Genomic DNA, 15,345 nt, shown 5'->3' with positions numbered 1-15,345 from the left:
CCGTATGCACTTGTAGCCTACACGGCAATGCAATTTTCAAGCCCACACAGAAAGACAAGCACCACTTCAATAGGTGATATTTGGCCTAGGTGACACTGTTCCTATGGGAGTTGAGGAGAAATCAGCGTTTGACTAATTATCTAGCCTGAACAAGGCCATTGCTTGCACAGATCTCTAGCTCCAAGCACTGCATCATGACAGTCATAAGACACACACAAGGTCTTTGGTACAGACTAAATAACTGCACACAGACACCCATTTGCACATTTTGGTGTTTTTTTTTTTTGTTTTTTTACTCACCACACTGCTAGGATAGCAGCAGAGTCTGCACTTGCTTTTTTCTTCCAAGAAGACCTCAGTTAATATAACTCAGTATATGAACAGGAGAATCGTTCCCTTGCTATCCTTAAAATCTTGTTGCAGTTTCTGCATACATGCGTACGCTAGAGTCTCTTTGGGTCCGAATGACATCGGTGAGGATCTTTGTGGACAATCCGTGTGTCTGCCAATTCTTTGTAACCACACAATGGACCAACAACTACGCCTTTCAGGTGAAACCGAAGCAGACTTCACTGAAATACAACAGGAATAACACTTGGCTTTGGGGTCCGCACTGTCCGTGTCCTTAGAGTGTAATCCTTTCCTTAGCCATTCCAGTAATGCCCACAACCACGGTCAGTTTTATTCGCAGCCAGCTAAATCCACACACGAACACATTACCTGCCCATCACCTCCTTTTGTGACCTGACTGAGGAAATTTAGTCAGTTTAAAGCACCAAGACCAGCCTACTTTTCACACCTACTCTGTGTGTTCCCTGGGGGTGAACTGAAACTTCCCTCTACATTGTAGACATGCTCTGCCCACCCCTCCCCCAAACTACTACTTTGTACTCTCCACTGCTCACCTCTTTCCTGAAATCTACCTCAGTTGAAGATATGTGAAGCTTGACTTCAGTGAGAGAGAGTAAGCAGGTAAGAAAGCTGTTATGTTCTACTTCCTTGTGGGTTTTCTGCTTTTTTTCCCAACGTGGCTGGGAACCCTTATTTGTAAAGCACTTCAAACACAACACAGTTGATCCAAAGTGCTTTAAAGGCACACAAAAGAAGAAAAAAGGAAAAATGGAAAATAATGGAGGTAAAAATGCAGATAGTAAAACTACTAACAGCAGTGATAGAGGCACATGGTTACACACAACACTTCAAGTTAAAAAATAAAGAAATCCAGCTATAAAACCAGAGCTACTTATGTGAAGTCAAAGGCTGAGGGGTAAACAAAAAGTAAACGCATGATTTACATTTTTAAAATATATACTGGCAGTTATATAAACTAAACAATCATGTTTTGTCACTCATCTCTGATTAAATTTCACTTTGTCTGGTATTCATATTTTAAATTTGATTGGCTCTTGAGTGTCATTGCAGAGATTCAAGTTGCAGATTAGATTGTGTCTTTTTATATTATACTAATCATTTATTTGCCTAGCACAGGCGGGCTTTTGTAGGAAGACTCTCCAGGAACAAAACAAAAACAATCACGTCACCGTCTCCTCGTTACTGGTGCAAACATATGCCTACAAGCTTGCAGAGCGCACAAACAGCAAAGCAGGACGGAAACAGGGTGGCCACAGCAACACTTTACTTAGAGGAAGAAATGAGCCTTCAATCCTTTCTGTGACACATAACCCCTACTGAGAGATTTAGTCGCATGAAAATTGCCAATTTCAACCCTTCATCCCAACCAGTCACTCCCGTTTCCATTCTCAGTTTTCTTGTGACAGATGGAGCTAAGTGTAAGCGGTCAAAATACAAATATTGAAATGAATTTCTGAACTAGACGTATGCAGATTGTCAACGGGTTTGATACATTCTGACACAACATTCATTTTAAGAAGTTAGCTGTTACAAAATAGCTACTCATAAAAAAAATGCACACAGAGCACGAAGGTCACCAACAATACAGGCTGTTCTCTCATTCAAGCCCCAGGACTGAACACCATTCAGACCGACACAGCAAAACCAAAACTGGGGGTGGGTCCACTGCATGGGTCAACTCTCGTCAGTCACCCTCATCTCAACTGTGGTTGAAAGAGGTTGGTACAGTACCCAGCACCGCAATCGAGAGGGAAAAAATTAATTAAACTGGCGTTTAAATGTCAAGTGGTTCACTGCAGATTGAACACGTGCTGCATCTGCAGTCTGGAGGTGGTATAAGTGATCACCAATGTGGCAGAGGGCTAGTTTATATAAGAAGAATTTTCAGAGGAAACAAGTAGTAAGAGTTAAGAGAAGGATACTGAATGCTAGTGACAACTGTGTGAGTCACAAGCAGAGAGAGAGAAAGCTGCAGTGATTCAAACAGAGCCCCATTCCTTCTGATACAAATCTTGAATTACTCCAGTCTGAGTATGGCACCTGTGTGCAGGAAAGAGAACATAAGGTGACAGTGACATTTATAGGAGAGATAATTCATATGGACACAAATATATTCATCAGCCACCTTGCTAAAACCCCACTGGATCACCTTTTGCTTTTAGAGCTGCCTTAATGCTTCACAGCATAGATTCAACAAGCTGTTGAAAACATTTCTCAGAGATTTTGAGGAAATCCATATTGGCCTGATAGCTTCACACAGTTGCTGCTGATTTTTTGGTTGCACATCCATGATGTGAATCGCCTGTTTCACCACATCCCAAAAGTGCTCTGCTGGATTGAGATCTGGTGCCTGTGGAGGTCATTTGGGTATAGTGCCCATTATGGTACTGGAAGCAGCAATCAGTAGATGGGAACATTGTGGTCACAAAAAGATGGACATAGCCAGAATATTCAGGTAGGCTGTGGCATTTAAACAATGCTCAGCTAGTACTAAAGGGCCCAAAATCTCCCACACATTTATGCAATCACCACTAGTCTATACTCCAAATTCTGACACTATCATCTGAATATTGCAGCATAAATTGAGACTCATCAGACCAGGCAACATTTTTCCAATTTGCTGCCCAATTTTGGGCAACTTATAGCCTCAGTTTCCTCTTCTTAGCTGATAGGAGCGTCACCTGGTTTGATCATTTGCTGCGGTGGTGCATGCCCTTCAAGGTTTGATGTATTGTACGTTTATATATCCCCATCAGCATATCTTGATTGTAAAGAGTGTTTGAGTTAATTTGCCTTTTCCTTAGTTTGAAGCAGTGTTGCTCATTTTCCTCAGCTGTGGCATCAACAAGGCATTTTCACCCAAAGAAATGATGCTGAGAAATCCCATTAGATCAGCAGTTTTGGACCAACCCAGCTAGCACCAATAGCCACGCCATGTTTAAGGTCAATTAAATCACCTTTACTGCGCATTCTAATTAAACTTTATCACGTCATTTTTTACCACATCTACATGCCTAAATGCACTGTATTGCTACCATGTGATGATGTGGCAAATTAGACATTAAATACTGCTAATAAGCCGGTAAAAAGGTCTACCTCATAAAGAGCCTGGTGAGTCTGTATAAAACATCAAGGTGACAGGACCGTGCATATATTTAAAGAGCACACTCCCACTAGCACTGATAGTCTGGGAGCATTGGGTCAAGGCCTGGCTTGAAACAGTCAAGTATAAATGAGACTAATACGTAGATATATGTGCAATTTCATCCATGTATAAACCTAAATTACAAAACAATGATCTTGCATGTGTAGAGCTTGAGTTATGCATGTTTTATGCTTCCTTTGACAGATGCTTATGGATAAGACTCAAACATATGGTGAGAAACACGCACAGAACTGTTTTGTTTACTGCCTGAACGAAGAGTGATTTCAGAGATTTCCTGCTCCTGCAAATGTCACTATTCTTGGCCCAGCAGTTCTATGCCTTCTTTCTCCTAAGCTCATAATCCAATTGTTTTATTTGGCAACGTGCGTCCTTCTCGAGTCCAGCAACTTCATCTCAGGCTGCAAAGTTTTTATTATACATTGGCACGTGTAAGCAAAACAGACACAGTTGTGTCTTTTTAAATACTTCACACAAACTGGCTGCTCTTTAATCCCACTGATGAATTGGTCTATGATCTTGATCAGGCACAGCACAGAGAGACATCTGCTGCAGCCATAAGGCTGTCACTATTGATATTCAGAATTTCTCCCAGCCTATAGTAGGTGGACACACTGCCTGCAAGCCCACCCCAACCCTGTTGTTTTCTTACTATGGAGAAGCATGGAGACAGTCCAAAGTTTCCAGCTTGGAGCTCTGTCTTCCAGGTATTTTCTCCTGTTTGACAGCTTAATTTATGGTACCGAGTGAATCTCCGTAGAGCTTACGCCTATGCCGTGGGCGATGTCATTGTTTGCATTCATGCTTTTGCGCTGTGATCTCTGCATTGCTTTGCTGTTATGAGTGAAACCGAGCTGATCATGTTGAATTTGGATCTAATAAATCTTGAACAAAGCATTATGTTTTTGCAGGGACGCGGCAAGAACTCAGAGCTGAGTCCATACTGTCAGAGCTATGAAAACAAGAAAATCTGAATACGCCTGCAGCAGCACTGCTATTGCATTAGCAATGTGAGCGAGCTAGATACAATTGCAACCCATTACTTTGTTATTCTCCTTGTGCTAATCAATATACTGTGTTTACACGACATATTATTACTAAATAGACTTATCAGTGCTGTTAAGATCTGCATTGATTCACTGTGTAGCAATGTTTCTAGGACATTGCACATCAGGTTACTATGCATGTTACAGTGCTTTTCTTGCACACTGTTATGACTGTAGATAGTTATGACAATCCAATGATCCAATAATCAATTCAAGACTGATATATAAATAGTCAGGCATTAAAACAACAAGGCATCCTTCTTGTCATGCTGAGAGAATGGCCTCTCAGTTGGCACCGAGGATTACTGCAATGCCTCTTTATTATCACATCCTCAGGCTCTCCTTAGCAAAAAAGTGTTTTAGAGCTTTCATTTTCTTGCACACATTTCAATAGACTTTCCCCTATCCTGCATGAGTCATTAAGGCTATTATGAACATGACTTCAGTGCATCTATAATTACCTTGTTATAACAAAGGGCTGTGTGCCAAAATGGGGCCCATGGTCTGATGAAAAAGGGACAAGGATCAGTCTCATAAGTGGGGCTCATATGAGCCAGAGAGAGTGAGAAAGAGAAAGAAAAACGAGAAAAGTCACTGCTCTGTGGAATTAATATATTTTCTATTCACCCCAGTACAATAAGGCCAAGCACAGCAATATTGACCATTAGAAACTTGTTAAGCTTATACAAAGATTTTGGGCCCAGCCTAAGCTTCTATGGGTATAAAGTCGAAGGAGACGATAGGGACAACAGATGACCAATTTTCATGTGCCAACAGGGCCCTAGTGCTTTTATTTGTCATTACAATGAGCTTGTTTGGCCTGATCTGCCTGTAGTCACAGTGCTGAATCAGATCCTGTCCCCTTGTGTCCTTAAAAAGGCCCTAAAGAAACAAATGACACATGGCAGCAGATCATGCTACCAACGTACACTCTCCCATGTCCTATCTAGGGGTCCTGCTGACAGTACAGACCCATCAGAAATGCCTGAAGTGGCTTAACCCCAATGCTGCATCAGCATACAGACAGTGTATAAATAAAAGAAGCACACACACACACACACACACACACACACACACACACACACACACACACACACACACACACACACACACACACACACACACACACACACACACACACACACACACACACACACACACACACACACACACACACACACACACACACACACACACACACACACACACACACACACACACACCCCAAATGTCATGCAGCTGTATTAAAAAACACTGACTTACACATGCCTTTAAAAAAAGAATGACTTCTTCGCAAACAGCATACTTCTACAATACAAAGAAAACAAACTACAGCATGAACCACTCCAACGATAGTGTAAACCTAAAACACATGTGCACACTACACATTTTCTCTTTTTTGAAAAGAGAAACAATAGTAAACCCCTTCAGCAAACATATCAAAAAACTGAAATGCTACTTTTGATGAACTTACAACAGTAAATACACCATATACAAAAGTTTGTGCATCCTACCAAGTCAGAACTGAGTGGGCTTCTTAGCCAGCTGAGTCCTTTTAGTCTTGAATTTATAAAGAGTTTTCATTTACAGATCACTGCTTGATATTTTCAAGCATCCCACTTAAAACCCTAACCACAGATTTTTTTAAGGGTGCTAAATGTAATGAGGCTACTCTCATTACTTTAAGCAGTGGAGTTTGCAGTATCATTTGGTTCAGCGTCCTACAGTAGAAGCCACCCTGGCTCCACCGCAGACCTAAAGCATTATATTTCATAATACTTGTTCATAGCACTGTCATAACAACTCTGGCCTTGTGCTGCTTAGCAGCCATTAATTAACTTCAATTTACAATCTTAGTCAGGAGCCAATGGTTGTAAATGTTGTTACAACAATATTTAAATAGTCAGAATTCATTAGCTTTGGAAACATCATCATCTAAAAATCCTTAATGACCAATCACGAGCTGCCTTACATGTCCTAAGGTCAATTAAGAACAGATGAGTTCATTAACTTCTAACCGTTTGCATAAAATTTTACACATGCCACAATTAACTCTATTAATCTGTATATTATTATTACTTTTTACATTCATGAATTAGTAACAGTGTATTTATTTATTTATGTATGTCTTCACTTCAACAAAAACCCAGCAAGCATATTCTGCATCCAGCATCACCTTGGTGAGTATTTCTGCTTACAACTTTCAATTCTGGGGAACCGGAATACATTATTCCATCCATTTTAATGCATATCTAATGCTTTGAAAGTTCAGGTGTATCACTGTAAAGATTGATTGTAGAGGAATGTTTTACATCAAGTCGTAATGGGTGAAAGAGCCCGACCAATATGTATCTGTCAGCCAATATTTGCCTATAAAACATTTCAATTTATCGTACATGCTGTCGAATATATGCAGATATGACTAATACTTTCATCACTGTTTGTAGCATATGTAGCAGAGCACGCACAACAGCTGAGCAGGAGGTGGTGCAGAGTCAAGTGATTTCTTCAGGGCAACTTGCTAATTAGTAAGAGATGTGGTTAATATCTGATCTGACTGTCAGTCAGTGAAAGCGTAGGATGCACAATCAATTGCAGCATTTATATCCATTTTAGGTAACTGATATAGACTGTCCACTTAAAGAATGTAACAAAAATATGATTGTTCATTAAGGGGCAATGGGCCCTGACAGCTCAGCACCCACACTGCAGTGTTGCAGACGCAACTACGCAGTGGGAGAATGACAGCAGAGGTTATAGGATTTCTGCAGCAGCGGGGACAGAAAAGCAGGCCTGAGGTGTGAGCGAAGAGAACAAGCCTCAGAGCAGGCTGTGCGAACAGACCTGGAGGAACCATGCAGGGAATTTACTTACAAAACCTGCCACAAAGTCACCTTGCTAAATACTAAGGTTTTAGGAAACTGGCTGCAGCAGCATGCCACCATAGCAGAATTATAATAGCTATGTTGCAGAGAAAGACATTTATAAATACAGTAAAGTGGCTTGCTGAGGTAAGAGAATAAGCTATAGGTGAACCACGGGGAAAAACTGCTTTACCACCCACAGCTGTTCCAGAGCTTTTTATAATGCAAAAGCTCATTATATGACAAAAGTCCACAGTTATACTAACAAACACTAATGGAACAGCAAGCTCACAATAGAACATCATTTGTGCTAAGACTTTTAATACAACATTACAAGCTTTTAAAGCGAAAACTTGCTGAGCTACTAAAATCATGTTTTACATTCTTCTATAGAGAATAAATTGACTTTACTGTCTGTAGACAGATATGGAATTCAAGGTCATAGCAGGATTATCCTGCAGTAGAGGATTGGCTCCAATAACATTTGGATTTCTGGTACAGATCTCGGTCATTCCTGCCATCTAATCTAATTCTATGCTGTACCAGTACATTTTTACTACTTATGGCTCTGTTCACTGAAACCAAGGTTATTGTGGACATTATACTGATGTCAGATTACTTGGGTTATTTCATTCATAATTCTCTTTTAATTCCATGAGGTTAAATCTCTTTAACCTGGTACGTTCATCACATGTCAAATCACATCTTGGGCACACAAAACGCCTCCTAACATAACAATATTTTCTCAGCTACAGTTTTTTTTTTTATCCAAACTTTTGGCTTTGTATGCGAGTGGACAGGCACACAGTTCTGGCTATGAGTACAGCAGTACCACTTGCCTGCTGTTCAAACTAGAGCTGCCACGATTAGTCGACTAGTCACGATTACGTCGACTATCAAAATCGTCGACGACTGATTTAATAGTCGACGAGTCGTTTGAAGCTTTGTAAGATCACAAAAGACGCAGGAATAAGTAGTAGGATTTAAAAGTGTAATAACGGACTGAAACAGAAGATGGCAGCAGTGCATGTAAAGGATGCCAGCTGCCGTTAAACCCCGAAGAAGAAGAAGCTGTGTCCCAGAATTCATAGTGCGGCCCAGCGCAGTTGTCAACAATGGCGGCAGCTAGTTAGTTTTAATATTACTCTTATTATTCTTTCTGGGTCACAAAATAAACGTTTAACATATTTTCAAGCTGTAAGTTTTACGTCCAATCGATGCATGATCTGATTAGTCGACTAATCGCAAAAATAATCGGTGACTAGTCGACTATCAAAATAATCGTTTGTGGCAGCCCTAGTTCAAACCTACTGTGCGCAGAAGACAACCAATCAGCAGAAAGTTGGTCAAAATCCTTTTTTAATCAGTGGATGATCTAGAGACTGCACCACTAATTATTGTGAGCTGTGAATTATGCAAAGCAACTCTAGTACAGTTCAAACATTAGAGCTGGAAATTAGCATAATAGGTTCTCTTTAAATATGCATGCAATCTAGTAATCAACACGGAACAATAAATTGAATGCCTCAGTTAGTAAATTATTTGGTGGCAATTAAACTATATTCCCTGTGCTAATGATTTGACATTCTGAACATAGAGCCACCTTTTGCAGAACATTAAACATTTGCCTGAACTTGCCTCATATCAGCCCATCACAGCTAGTTTGAAAGTCAACCTTGTGTCTAAAAGATAATGTATACTGCAAGTAAAGTTAAGAATGATCTTCAAATCATTTAGAAGATTTAAAAAAAAATCCTGAACAGTTTATAAGAAAGATGCATGCATAGATGCATCCATACACCCAACTGCTTAGGGTCTGGGTCAATGGGCAGCAGTCTAAACAGACGCCCAGGCCTCCCTCTCCCTAGCTGCCACCTCCAGCGACTCCAGGGGGTACACTGAGTTGATCCCAAGTCACCCAAGAGATATCATCTCTGCAGTGCATCTCCCCACAGGAGGACATTCCTGAAACACCTCTTTCTAGGTGGTGTCTGAGTAATCTCAACTGTCTCTACTTTACTCTGAGCCCCTCCTGTTGGAATGAACTCCCTATCACTAAGGAACCGTCTACAGACCCCAATGAAGGAGTCTCATTTTCAACGCTTGTATCCACAATCTCATTCTTTAGGTCACTACGCAGATCTTGTGGGCATGTGTGACGATAAGAATGTAGATTGACTGATGAACTGACAGCTTCACGTTAATGCTCAGCTCCCTCTTCACCGCAACAGATCAATATAGTTTCTGCATGGTTGCTGATGCCGCACCAATCCATCTGTCAATCTCCCGCTCCAGTCCCCCCTTACTTTTGAGCAAGATCCCCAAGATACTTAAACTTCTCTCAATCTCAGGGCAGACACTCTACTCTTTTCTTGATGAGAACCACAGCCTCAGACTTCAAGGTGGCAATTCTCATTCCTGGCTTTTCTCCCTTCGCTGCAAACTGCTCCATTCTGAGCTGGAGGTCATCGCCTGACGAAGTAAAAAGAACCACATCATCCGCAAAAAGCAGAAAGATGATCCCAAGGCCGCCAAACCAGAGTTGAGTATTAGTATATTAAATCATGACAAGTTTCTCTTCCATTGCTTTTAAACAATTGAAGCGTACTGATTGGTTATTCTTTCTTATTCTTATCTGACACTGACACCAAATGACACATAATCACTGACCAGTAATCTGCTACATTAAAACATTTGTTGTCTATTAAAAAGATCCAACTAAAAGACCAGAGAATGTGGGAAAAAAAATACTGGCAAGAAAATAAAGTTACGATTTGGCTCGACAAAAACATCATTTAGGTTTGTCACATATGAGCTGGATGCTATTAAAAGAGCTGTCATTTGTATTGGCAAGTGCTGCAGCTGGTACAAGAGAATGACAACAGAAGAATGACTGTCAATAACAATGACTGTTTGAGGGGGAAGTATAATCGTGTCAGTGTTGATGAACAGATTCGACAGTGACTAACTTTAACTCATTAAATTACATTTCCAGACAAGATCTTTCAGAAAATGTTTTGTTGTTGTTGTGAATATTCTTCCCCGTGTTCCCCAAATTTCACTACCTTGGCTTACTAAGTCATCAACACTTTCCCATTATGGATTACAAAAACAGTAAAGTGTGACTGGCAATAATAGTTGGAGGGAATTAAAAGAAGACAAAAAAAGAAAAAGACTCAAGTGGTGCATCTTTTATTCCCAACAAAATCTTGCCCTTTGAACTGCCACCTGAATAGCATTTACAGCATGAAACACACAATTACGCTAAAGAGCGCAATTTATACAAATTCACCATTTCAAGAGGAGCCAGCAGTTTGAGGCTTTAAATACTTTGTCATAAAATTTATAACACACTGCAGCACAAAATACAATTCCTCCTTTTTAAAGTGCCAACTGAAACATTGTTTGACCTGACTGATCATTATGGAGCAAATGTTCATTGCACAGTGCAGTGGATGCAGAATAACGACACAATCGGCCTTTAGGTTGGTTTGCTATGAGCCTCGCTTACTGCTTTCACTCTATAATTGTGTTTGCCAAAGGGCAACTCTGCTGGGGAAATGAAGGCTTGATTGTGCAACCAAAACAGGAAGAGGATAAAGCGTTTTCCCCAGTAGCTTTCTCCAGGTAGTAGACATGGAGCACATTTAACAAGCAGAGTAACTGTGGAAACTACATCTTCACTAATTAGCTGAGCGCAATAATTATCTTAAATAATAAACCTGTGTTAACTAGCTGACTAACAACTACAAGACCTAACCCAATCGGGTATTTTAATGACAAATGGACCTCAGTCTTTGCAGCATTACGGTATTGTTTTTATTAAACCTGGTTATAAAAGCATGTGTCACCCACTTATTGTTTGGGGCTATGTCTGTCAAGGAAACATCTCTAAAGCCTGTACCGCTAATCTAATGCAGTCATCCCTCATCCCTCGTCATCGCTTTCTTTCTTCACCAAGTCTTTTCATCCAAGTTTTGCGCCGGAGCTGCTTTTGTTTGTGAGCAGCTACAAGCTGTTGAACCTCAACAAAAGCTCTTATGTGATGCTGTTGATAATAATACCAAGACATACTGCCAGTAAATAAGTAACTCAAAGACAATCTGTATCTTCTCAAGTGGAAAAAGGGCCAAAAATACTGCAGCAGTGAAATCACACAGACGTGTGAACATACAATTCCACAGAGAGATCAATAGTGTTGTGTCATTGCTCCAAGGTATAATAAGGAGAGTAAGCAATTTAGGGACCGTCAGTCTAGAGGTTGCTGCAGTGAACAAAGACTGCAGTGGCTTGTGCGATTACCACAGGATCAGTCATTTAGTGCAACTCAACTAAGCGACGTTTGGGCAAAGAGACGAAGACACAAACCTCACTTTGGATTCACCCAGCCATCTTCCTGAACTTCCTCCATGTATGCATGGCGATTCCAAGGACAGCCCAGGAGTATTTATTATACTCCTACCCTCTTATGTGAGAAGTGAAACTCCTGCTCCAAATGACCTGGTTCCCTGTGTGTGCTGTTGACAGTGGCAATGATTATAGTGGTAATGATGATGATGATGACAGTGATGGTGATGAGTATTAACAGGCTAGTTGGGGAGGGGGGAGAGTTCCCGTAGCTGGGTAGAAAACGGCATTGCTGCGCCAGGCTAGGCAGACCACTCCTTTGACATCGTGTCACATTGGGAGCAGATTATCTTCTCTTCCCCTTTTCCTTCTTTTCTGTTTTCGTCTACGTTGACAGCCTCCTGTCACAGAGCTTTAGTGAACCATTCACAGGTGACAGCCTCTCTGACTCTGCCTCTCTCCATCATGCTCACACTCCCACTTCTGCCCCCCCACTCGGCATCTCGGTGTTTTGTCTTTCCTCTGTATATCTGCGCACTCTCCTTCACCTGCATCTCTCCCCTCTGAATCTCTCTCACTTCTCTCTCATACTTGTCCTGCTCCCCCATGGGGTAATTGCTCGGAGCCCGGCTTCCATTTTTATGACTATAATCGAGGCCAGAATGCTTATGCCTCTAGATTTCTCCTTGCCTGTGTCACAGCAGCAGCACCAGGCAGAGGAAGGCAGATAAGACCCCGAGAAGTGGAGAAAATCACTAGTCGATAGTAATTAGAATCCTTATTTCGCCTATGGAAGTGGAACAGACACTATCGCCTACGGAGGGAACTCAACCTTTCTGTGGGCTTAGGGCATGGAAATGCATAATGGCCAAAAAAAACAAAAAACACTGCCTCTGAGCTTTTCTCTGACCCCAACTATTAACTCCTTAAGCTGGGTCACTTGGACAAAGATGACTTGGGCTTCATTAAAACAAGACAGAAGCTTTCATGGGTATCTCAAGTGAGTAATATTTCAGCCAGCTCATCAAGCCTTTAACAGGGTAAAGTTGTAGCACTGAAAGCAAGGTCAGTTCTTGAGCTTTGTGAAGAATGCCAGCGTGCGTGTGTGTCTATGCCTGATTTGGATGAAATCAGGGTCACAGACTGTAACTTCAGTTTGCCAGGAAAAAGCAGAAGGCAGACAGATTTTTCATGTGTAATTGACTCCAACAAAGTGGGAAAATTCCACTGTGGTGATGGTGTTTTTTTGTTTTTTTTGTAAGGTGGTGTGTTGGAACAACTTTTTGCTAGTTGTGCCATGCATATAGGCATGTCCAGGCACAGCTAATAACAGCATTACTCTGACGACAAAGCTTTATAATGGAGGAGGAACGGGAGCGCAGCAAAACATTTCATTTCCAAAAATCAGCACACCACAATCTTGATACTACTTATTTGCTCGAGGGACACGTCGCCGCAATGCTTGAGGCAGACTAATTCTGAAACCACTGATACTGGTCTATCAGTCTAGCCGTGATAGAGCAGCTGTGGTTGTGGTTACCACATTTGAGTGTTACTACAGCAGGTAGCGCCACATATTTTATTTGGCAGACTTTTATGCTGGATGCCCTTCCTGATGCAACCTCCAAAGAACTACAGTTTCCTCCTGGGATCAAACTAGGGATATTTTCACTTGTTAGGTAAATGTGTAAACCACTGCATTATGGATCCACTGAGTAGCAGTAGCATTTTTTGGACAGAATCCCTCATTAAAATAACTCAACAGTCGGCACTGCTTTAGCCCAACAGGTTGAGCAGGCGAACTATTAGGCAAAGGTTTGAATCCACCCCAGAGGCATTTGCCACGTGTTTTCCCCCCTGCTCCTTGTCTCCTTCTTCGAGCTTTCCTGTCATAATAAAGGATAAAAAAAACAAAACAGTCCCCCTCCTGAAAAAAATGCCTCAACAGCAACGCAGAGCAAGTGAGAGGGAAGAGGGGAAAGGCCAGGAAGTAAAGTGGGAATGTTGAGCAGGAAAGGATCGGGTCCTGGCGTCTCTTTAGGGTGGAACCTCTTGCATACATTTAGTGCACTTCAGCTTTTGAGTTCATGTTATTGTTCAAGACGGTTAAAATGACGTTAGAAAGGAGGACATCAATACAGTATTAATGTTGTATTGGTCAATTTCCAAATGTTATCTTTATTCCTTTACTATTGTGTAACATATTACTGCATACACTATACTCCCAATATACAACAGTAAATCATATTTGTAATAGAGTAACATCAGCCAACAATCAGTCTTTTCCAAATAAAAGCTAAAGAAGTAAATCAGCTCCAACCTGAAGCTCCTACTGCTTTAAAAACATTTTGAAGTACTGCCTGAACTGCTCATGAGCACGAATTTTAATGGAAATACTCAAGTACTGATATAATAGAATTAACAATTATTATATTATTCCACAAAACAGTTTGAAGAAAAAAATTCAGATACCAAATCAACAGTCTTTTTGTATGCCATTACATAATTCCGTGCTTTATAACTTCTAAAAATACAAATAATAAAACACAGTTTGGCATTTCAAGGTTTAAGTTAATAATAGGTCAACTATGCACAGACTTTACGTGTATACCGTGCAAGCTGTCAGGAAAGCGCAAACGTTATCGTCACCCATCATCCTTCCCCCTCTGTCTGTTTCTGCAGCCTACTTAATACTAACATAACTAAAAATAGGTATACAGAGGGGCCACTGGAGAAGTGTTTGTATAAGAAGTACTTGGTGCTGATGAGATCAAAGCTGATGCAACGAAAGGACCCTCCTTTCCTGCAGCTATTTCTCTCAAGGGAGAAGCAGTAGAAAGCAGAGATTAGGTCAAAGTGATCAATGAGATGCTCTTTAAAGACCTGACCTCTACCTCATTAATGCCTGCGCAGTGGATGTCATGGCTTCCCACTCAGACAGCCAAAGAGCTCCTATATAGCTGTTTCAAGTCTGAATTTGGCTTGTTTTTAAAGGCTGCTGAAGATGGTGTCTGATGCAGCCACCACTGTTCACCAACAATCAATTTAACGTTATAAAAGGTTTTCATTTACATCTTACAGTATGTGTATTTACATGAGATGCACTTACTTACTAAATTACCCAACTACCTTACCAATGAGAGAATAGATTGCAGCCATCATCTCTAAAATAATCATTTTAATAACCGTCAAATGTGACACTATTTAATTTAAATTTGAAGGACACTGTTGTAAGAAGCCCATCTCTTGGCTTTAGGATGTTTTCAGTATTTCACAGCTTGAGTAACTCTCCCTGTAATCTGTAAGGCCATTGTCTCACTTCTATCAAAATAACAACAATCATAAATTCAATTTGCATTGTAGTCTACCAACATGATGGAATTATTTGAGTAGACACATACACATTCCTGTTAGGTTATCCACTCATACAACGTTTTATTTGGCTACATTGTGTTCTGATGCTACAAAAATTACAACCGCAAAGAAAACAGAATATTAAATGTCAAACACATGCTCTTCACGAATACACACAGAGTTAAAAATACAGTTAGAG

General features: G+C 40.7%; 1 protein-coding gene across 6 annotated transcripts in view; it reads right to left on the bottom strand.

Moving 5' to 3' along the window:
- The window catches only part of LOC116322865 (plakophilin-4), an 87,546-nt gene that overhangs the window by 46,017 nt on the left and 26,184 nt on the right, over window positions 1-15,345 (bottom strand). The gene's annotated exons all lie outside the window — the stretch shown is intronic.

The sequence above is a fragment of the Oreochromis aureus genome, linkage group 16, assembly GCF_013358895.1.
Source record: "Oreochromis aureus strain Israel breed Guangdong linkage group 16, ZZ_aureus, whole genome shotgun sequence".
In the NCBI taxonomy this organism is placed as follows: Eukaryota; Metazoa; Chordata; class Actinopteri; order Cichliformes; family Cichlidae; genus Oreochromis; species Oreochromis aureus.
This window is presented reverse-complemented; position numbering and strand designations above follow the sequence as displayed.